Source organism: Triticum urartu, chromosome 1, assembly GCF_003073215.2.
Source record: "Triticum urartu cultivar G1812 chromosome 1, Tu2.1, whole genome shotgun sequence".
NCBI classification, from domain to species: Eukaryota; Viridiplantae; Streptophyta; class Magnoliopsida; order Poales; family Poaceae; genus Triticum; species Triticum urartu.
The window spans coordinates 542159705-542168248 of NC_053022.1; the positions used below are offsets into that span (position 1 = coordinate 542159705).

Below are 8544 nucleotides of genomic sequence, written 5' to 3' on the forward strand. Positions count from 1 at the left end.
TCTGAAGAAACTTCCTACCAAATCAAGGTCCAATTGCACAAGTGTTATAGGCAACACTCAATTTTCATTAACAAAGCACGAAAACGATGTACTATATAATAATATAAGGTAGAACAGAATAGGCACCCGAGTTCGATGCACGCCAGGAAAACCCACTAGTTGTGTTACCACTTGTAATAATACAACCTATGGGACGAAAAACCTGGCGCGACATCGATCATTCAACCTAAGTTCAGAAAATACAGAGCATGCAGTGATATATGTTACAGTATTTTACATCCCAGGGAGTAGCAACAAACGAGAGGAGACACGTCTCAGCAGCGCTAGAACTGACACTGTCGTCACATTGAAGGCGACAGACGCTGAGATGGCCCTGCCTCGTCATCCTCTATGAACTGTAGTGTAGGCCTATCCACCTGCTGGTCGGTTGACTCCTGCTCACTGCATCCCACCCCTGCATAATTGGCACAGAATGGGTAAAATGTTTGGGATTAGAAGAAGGTTGTTGGTAAAATCAAAGCAAGGCCGGAAGAAGAAAGAACCAATTGCAAACCTGGGCCGGTGTTGTTCATTTCCTGGGTGGATGCTGGTCGATCGTCCCTGGTGACCTTAGGACGATTTGGATGTATTTTGGCCGCCGTAAGCACATCATTGAATATAGAATCTATAATGTGACTGAAAAACTCAACTTCTCTCAGCTGCGGCAGTTTCTCAATGCCCTTAACGCCTCCCTCCCTCTGGAAAGCCAATGTGAGCCTCTCAAGATTACGTGCACCCCCATGGAAGCTGAGCTCCTCGAGCTTTTCCTGATTATCCACGACCAACTGCTTCAGTCGGCGAAACCTGCCCATTTCAAAACGTAAGGCACTCCCCGCATACCCCTTGTAGTACAGCTTCAAAGAAACAAGACTGGGGAGGTTCCCTAGAACCTCAAGGGATTTCTCAGCCAAGTTGCGAGTCTCTCATAGCGACAGACTGGCCAAGTTGTTGAGCGATGAAACCCATTGAGGCAGCTTACTCAGCCCCCCCCCCCCCCCCCCCCCCCCCCCCCCCCCCCCCCCCCCCCCAAATTCAGGCTCTGCAGAAACACAGGGGCATTCTCCAGGTCTACTAGAAATTCCAGCTCTGCTTCATTCTCTGACCTGTCCACAACCGATAGATAACGAAGAGAGTTGCTAAGCTTATTCAACGACTCAACAAAGGGATCCCAAAACTTTGCTTCCTTCCTGTTGATTACACAAAGTCTGGTTAACTGACACAATTTTCCCAGCTCACCCATTGCACGGAAGCTTTTCTCTGTAGAGATGTCTAGATGAGAGATTCTCTGGAGGGCACCCATATTCCCTAATCCAGGCGGCACCTTCGCTCCATCATTCCACCCAAAAATTTTGACACTTCGGGTCCTTGTGAAATATGCATAACGGCCTATAAGTAGATGATTCAGATTCTGGAGCCGAGTAATGCCTTTGGGAAATTCGATGACTGACGTTTCCCTCACATCCAATGTCACCAATTCTTTAAGTTTCCCTACTGCATTTGGTAGTTGGGATATGGCTGTGTTTCTAAGGCTGAGGTATCTCAGCAGAGACAGTTTGCAAATGTCCTTGAGATCTTGATGGTTTAGCCATAAACATCCTTCAAGGTCTAAAACCCTTAAAAGTGTCAAATCAGCAAATTTGATGGGTACAGGTTTCTCAGTGCAGTGCAGAATTGTCAGTGAACGAGTATGGACTATGTTCTTACTTGAAAAAGTTCTCTTCTCCTTGGCGCCACCAGGATGGATGGAGAGCCGTCTTACCTTGTCATGGCCTGCTGTTGTGTTGTATTTGCTGCACCCTAAGAACGAGATGAAAATTTTCCTTCATGGATTTGGTGATGATAACTTCTAGCATTATGTCGTGGACTTTACAACTCTTAATCCTGCCACTCCAGCCAATCTGTTCAGGGCTGACAATGTTTCTACTGACAAACTCGTCCAAATAAATCTGAGCAATCTCTTCCAAACTACGGTCGTACATTCCAACGATTAAGCCTTCGGCTGCCCACCGTCTAATCAGAGAGCCTCTTCTGATCTCAGAACCCTCAGGGAAAGCACACAAGTATAAGAAACATGCTTTCGGATGGTACGGCAGATCATTGTAGCTGAGAGCAAGTATCCTTCTCATTCCCTCTAAAGTGGGGTTTATCTCTAGTTCAGAACCCAGCCTGTTACATACTGTTTTCCATTCTTCCGATGTCTGGTTTTGCCTCCGAGCTAGCATTCGTCCTATGCTCACTATAGCTAGAGGTAGACCATTGCACCTTGCCAATATGTCCTTGGAGACATTCAGCAGGTCGGTCGGACATTTCCCTGACTCAAACACTGTCTTGAAGAATAGCTTTTCTGAGTCATCCTCCTGTAACCGCTTCATTTCATAGACAGGATCATTGGGAGAGGTGCAGCAATTTTTCGCTACCTCATGACTGCGTGTAGTAATTATTATGTTGCCCTTATTATTATCACGAGGAATAGCTACATTTAGCTGATCCCATGCAGCTGCTCGCCAGACGTCATCCAGAACGATCAAGTACCTAAAAAAATGACCCGCGTTCATATGAGTAGGCTAGTAACGAAAATCAAACAGGGACAGGGAAGCCATGTTAGGACATGCAAGTGGGAGTTGTGTACTGGCTTGTTACTTGTGACTTGATTTCATGCAGTCATGCCTATAGTAATAAATTTGGTCCAAAACTGGGGTTGTAACCACCATAAAGAAAAAACATGTAACTCTAATTCAATAAACTTTTGTTATTGTTAAACCTTAACCATAAAGATCTTCATCATCTTTTTTTAAAACAATAAGATCTTCACCATCTAGCAAAAGTGAAAGCACAAAAAAGAAAGTTATCTGCCCTTATAGGAGCAATGCTACATCTATGGGGAATTTCTAACGGATCCAATCTACGGGGTGATGTGGAGGCCCACGGTGAAATAATGGGGGGGGGGGGGGATCAGGGAGGGGTTAATATGAAATCATAGAGAACATTACTCCGTCTACCACGTCCGTAACTTACTTTCCGCTAGTCTAACATTCCAGGGGAGAGAGACAGGAAATGGGGTCCTTTTCTCGTTCACTTGACAGTAGGGCTGGCAGAAAACATCTCGGAGGTGCAAATATGTAAATAATGCTAATGAGCTTCAACTTCTGCGAACAGAAATAAATTTATAGGTTCTCGTAATCGGCAATGCAGATAGGTAGAAAATTGTAAATCTCCCCCTTTATACATAAACTTGGCCAAATTTGAAGAAGCATCACGTGAAGAGAAAACTACAAGAGCAACTAGCAGATTTCCCACACCCTCTCCCTTTAAAGAAGTGCCAATGTAGAGGCCGAGGGTCCAAAAATGCCCTCCAAAAACAACCATTGTGACGCCACTAAAGTTTCAACTCTGAAGTGCTTCTCTTAAATTCCCTAATGGGTATTTTGATAATTTGACACACCCATTGAGGGACTAATGTTTATATTGAGTTTATTTCAGATTTAGTCCCTTGGCTATAACTCGAACATCAATGGTCACCCCTACCTACAAGTTTTCAAGTTGTTGTCAATCTCAAGCTTTTAGGATGTACTATGAAGAGGGCCACAAGCAAAGGTACTTTGGTATGGAACTTCATGAAATATCCTAAACCCAAAATCCACAAAAAATCACTCTACCAACCTCATTCTTCAGTATCTCTAAGCCCCGGTACATTCAAAGATTTTTCTTCAAGGGTTAATTAGATAAATGCCACTTCAATTATGGCGATTCACAAAAATGCCACTGTAATTTTTGCAAACTTTGAAAAACGCCACTCCAGACTTCGAAAAATACCACTGGAAATGGCATGAAATGGCATTTTTCAAAGTTTGGAAATTGCAGTGGCATTTCCCGGAATCGCCACATTTGGAGTGGCATTTATCAAATTAACCCCTTCTTCAAGTACTAACAAGCACTTAGGGTGGTTCTCTTCATAGAGTTCAAACCCAGCTTCTCATTGCGGACGGCCGCACATTTTTGTTCAGGTGTTACCGAGCCTATCTGTTTGAGACATCCCTCTGTTAGCTTTGGTACCTCCGAGCAAAACATTTTACTCGGCAGTTCCAAACCCTTCTTAGTTTGCTCCTTTATGTGATCCTGATATAGGTCCTGATACCACCGTGGTTTTCCGTCCGGTACTTTTGAGATGTGACTTAGGCCTTTTCCGCACATTTCCCATTCGAGAGTTGCTCTGTCTACTACGGCACTTCCAAACAATTGAATTTACCATTACTTCCAAGCCAGTTCAAATCTCGCAAGAAGGAATAACATTTGCTGTTCGGAACCACCATTCTAGTTTTACCTGATACTTCCGTGCTGTGAGGAGATTTCTTGGACTCTCTCTATATACGTCCTCCCATACCCTTTCTTGGCTGCAAGTAACTCAGCATTCCTTTCCTCACTAGTAGAAAACAGGGCTATGGTCCAGGCCGAGTCAGCCCATTAGTCCCGGTTCAGTCTAGAACCGGGACCAATGTGGGCATTGGTCCCGGTTCGTGAGCCCAGGGGGCCGGCCGGGCCACGTGGGCCATTGGTCCCGGTACATCTGGACCTTTTGGTCCCGGTTGGTGGGATGAACCGGGACCAATGGACGTCGCTCCTGGCCCACCACCTTTGGTCCCGGTTGGTGGCTTGAGCCGGGACCAAAGGCTCCCCTTTAGTCCCGGATCATGTCACCAACCGGGACCAATGAGGTGCCTATATATACCCCCTCCCGCAAGAGAAGAGCACACTGCTCTGTTTTTTCTGGCCGAGGGGGAGAGGGCTTTGTGGTGCTCTAGCTCACCTCCTATGCACATGAGGTGTTCGATGGAATGCCCGAGCCACACTACTTAAGCTTTCTCCTCTCAAAGCTCGACCTCCAAGCTCCATTTTCCTCGAGATTTGTCTAGATTTAGCGGTCCGTCACGCCCCGTCCCCGTCTTCACCGCCGTCGATCACCCGCGCCGATCTCATCACCGACACCACCGTGGTGAGCCTCTTGTTCTTATCTTCTTTCTGAAAGGAAAAATATTCTTACTTGTATGTTTAGATAGATACTTGTATCATTTTCTTACATTTATTATTGCATCTTATACAGTGCGATGGTTTTGGTATCCGCCCCCGTCGGCCCTCGTCCTGTCTATGATTCAGATGTGGTATGTATATTATCTTTATAACTATTGGTTCATTTATTGTTTATGAAAATTATGCCGACCAACGTGACATAGATTTTATTTATCTAGGATGTATGTGAATCGGAAATGCCAACCGACCCTATTATCGAGAGGTTAAATTTAGTTGAAGAAGAAAACAATTTGTTGAAGGAAAAAATAAAAAAGTTGAGGAGAAGATGATATTGGAGTTGCATGTTGCGGATGTCGTCGATGATCACAAGATCAAGATGGATGCAATGCGCTTGAAGATTAGAAAGATTAGAAAATATGCCATTCATACCGAGGCTTGGTATCATTATGCCATTGGATCAATTGTTACCTTGGTTGCGATTATGATCGCATTTGTTTTCGCATTGAAATGTTTTACATAGTTTCAATGTATGGTTTAATTAATTAGATGCTCTGGAGAGCTTATGTTGTTAGATGAGAACTATGTATGCACTTTGGTTTTAATGTGATGATGAACTTCTATTAATTTGGACACTTAATTATATATAATGCACGCAGATGAACCGGCAATGGATGTACGGTGACAGACACACCCGCGAGTACATTAAGGGCGTGCATGAGTTTCTCGATGCGGCTGAGGCAAACAAGCAGAATGGTTTTATGTGTTGTCCATGCACTGAATGTGGGAATACGAGGTCTTACTCTAACCGGAAAATCCTTCACTCCCACCTGCTTTACAAGGGTTTCATGCCACACTATAATGTTTGGACGAGGCACGGAGAAATAGGGGTTATGATGGAAGACGGCAAAGAAGAAGACTACGATGACAACTATGTGCCCCCTGAATACGATGATGCTGCAATGGGGGGAGCTTGTGAAGATCAAGAGGAACCAGACGATGTGCCCAATGATGCTGCAACGGGTGAAGCTGCTGAAGATCAAGAGGAACCAGACGATGTGCCCGATGATGATGATCTCCGCCGGGTCATTGTCGATGCAAGGACGCAATGCATTAGTCAAAAGGAGAAGCTGAAGTTCGATCGCATGTTAGAGGATCACAAAAAAGGGTTATACCCCAATTGCGAAGATGGCAACACAAAGCTCGGTACCGTACTGGAATTGCTGCAGTGGAAGGCAGAGAATGCTGTGGCTGACAAAGGATTTGAGAAGCTACTGAAAATATTGAAGAAGAAGCTTCCAAAGGATAACGAATTGCCCGACGGTACATACATAGCAAAGAAGGTCGTATGCCCTCTAGGATTGGAGGTGGAGAAGATACATGCATGCCCTAATGACTGCATCCTCTACCGCGGTGCATACAAGGATCTGAATGCATGCCCGGTATGCGGTGCATTGCGGTATAAGATCAGAAGAGATGACCCTGGTGATGTTGATGGCGAGCCCCCCAGGAAGAGGGTTCCTGCAAAGGTGATGTGGTATGCTCCTATAATACCACGGTTGAAACGTCTGTTCAAAAACGAAGAGCATGCCAAGTTGATGCGATGGCACAGTGAGAACCGAAAGAAAGATGGGAAGTTGAGAGCACCCACTGACGGGTCGCAGTGGAGAAAAATCGAGAGAAAGTACTGGGATGAGTTTGCAAAGGACCCAAGGAATGTATGGTTTGCTTTAAGCGCGGATGGCATTAATCCTTTGGGGAGCAGAGCAACAATCACAGCACCTGGCCCGTGACTCTATGTATGTATAACCTTCCTCCTTGGATGTGCATGAAGCGGAAGTTCATTATGATGCCAGTTCTCATCCAAGACCCTAAGCAACCCGGCAACGAAATTGTTGTGTACCTAAGGCCATTAGTTGAAGAACTTTTACAGCTGTGGAATGAAAACGGTGTACGTACGTGGGATGAGCACAGACAGGAGGAATTTAACCTTAAGGCGTTGCTGTTCGTGACCATCAACGATTGGCCCGCTCTCAGTAACCTTTCAGGACAGACAAACAAAGGATACCACGCATGCACGCACTGTTTAGATGACACTGAAAGTATATACTTGGACAAATGCAGGAAGAATGTGTACCTGGGCCATCGTCGATTTCTTCCGACCAACCATCAATGTCGAAAGAAAGGCAAGCATTTCAAAGGCGAGGCAGATCACCGGAAGAAGCCCACCATGCGCACCGGTGATCACGTGCTTGCTATGGTCAATGATTTACACCACGTAATCTTTGGAAAGGGTACCGGTGGACTAGCTGTTCCGAATGACGCTGAGGGACACGCACCCATGTGGAAGAAGAAATCTATATTTTGGGACCTACCCTACTGGAAAGACCTAGAGGTCCGCTCCTCAATCGACGTGATGCACGTGACGAAGAACCTTTGCGTGAACCTGCTAGGCTTCTTGGGCGTGTATGGGAAGACAAAAGATACACCTGAGGCACGGGAGGACCTGCAATGTTTGCACGAAAAAGACGGCATGCCTCCGAAGCAGTATAAAGGTCCTGCCAGCTACGCTCTTATGAAAGAAGAGAAATAAATCTTCTTTGAATGCCTGCTCAGTATGAAGGTCACGACTGGCTTCTCGTCGAATATAAAGGGAATAATAAATATGCCAGAGAAAAAGTTTCAGAACCTAAAGTCTCATGACTGCCACGTGATTATGACGCAATTCCTTCCGGTTGCATTGAGAGGGCTTCTACCGGAAAACGTCCGATTAGCCATTGTGAAGCTATGTGCATTCCTCAATGCAATCTCTCAGAAGGTGATCGATCCAGAAATCATACCAAGGCTAAGGAGTGATGTGGCGCAATGTCTTGTCAGTTTCGAGCTGGTGTTCCCACCATCCTTCTTCAATATCATGACGCACGTCCTACTTCATCTAGTCGATGAGATTGTCATCCTGGGGCCCGTATTTCTACACAATATGTTCCCCTTTGAGAGGTTCATGGGAGTCCTAAAGAAATATGTCCGTAATCGCGCTAGGCCAGAAGGAAGCATCTCCATGGGCCATCAAACAGAGGATGTTATCGGATTTTGTGTTGACTTCATTCCTGGCCTTAACAAGATAGGTCTCCCTAAATCGCGGTATGAGGGGAGACTGACTGGAAAAGGCACTCTTGGAAGAGACTCAATAATATGTAGGGACGGATATTCTTGGTCTCAAGCACACTACACAGTTTTACAAAACTCTACCTTGGTGACCCCGTATGTCGATGAACACAAGAACAGTCTGCGCTCCAAACACCCGGAGCAGTGCGACGACTGGATTACATGTGAACACATCAGGACTTTCAGGAGTTGGTTGGAAACACGTCTCAGAGGTGACAACACTGTTTGTGATGAGTTGTACTTGTTGTCCAGGGGACCATCTTTGACTGTATTAACTTACAAAGGATACGAGATAAATGGGAATACATTTTACACGAT

General features: G+C 45.4%; 1 pseudogene; it reads right to left on the reverse strand.

Annotated features, from left to right (window-relative positions):
• Positions 1-341: 341 nt before the first annotated feature.
• Positions 342-2745, reverse strand: LOC125533091 (annotated as a pseudogene).
• Positions 2746-8544: the final 5799 nt, after the last annotated feature.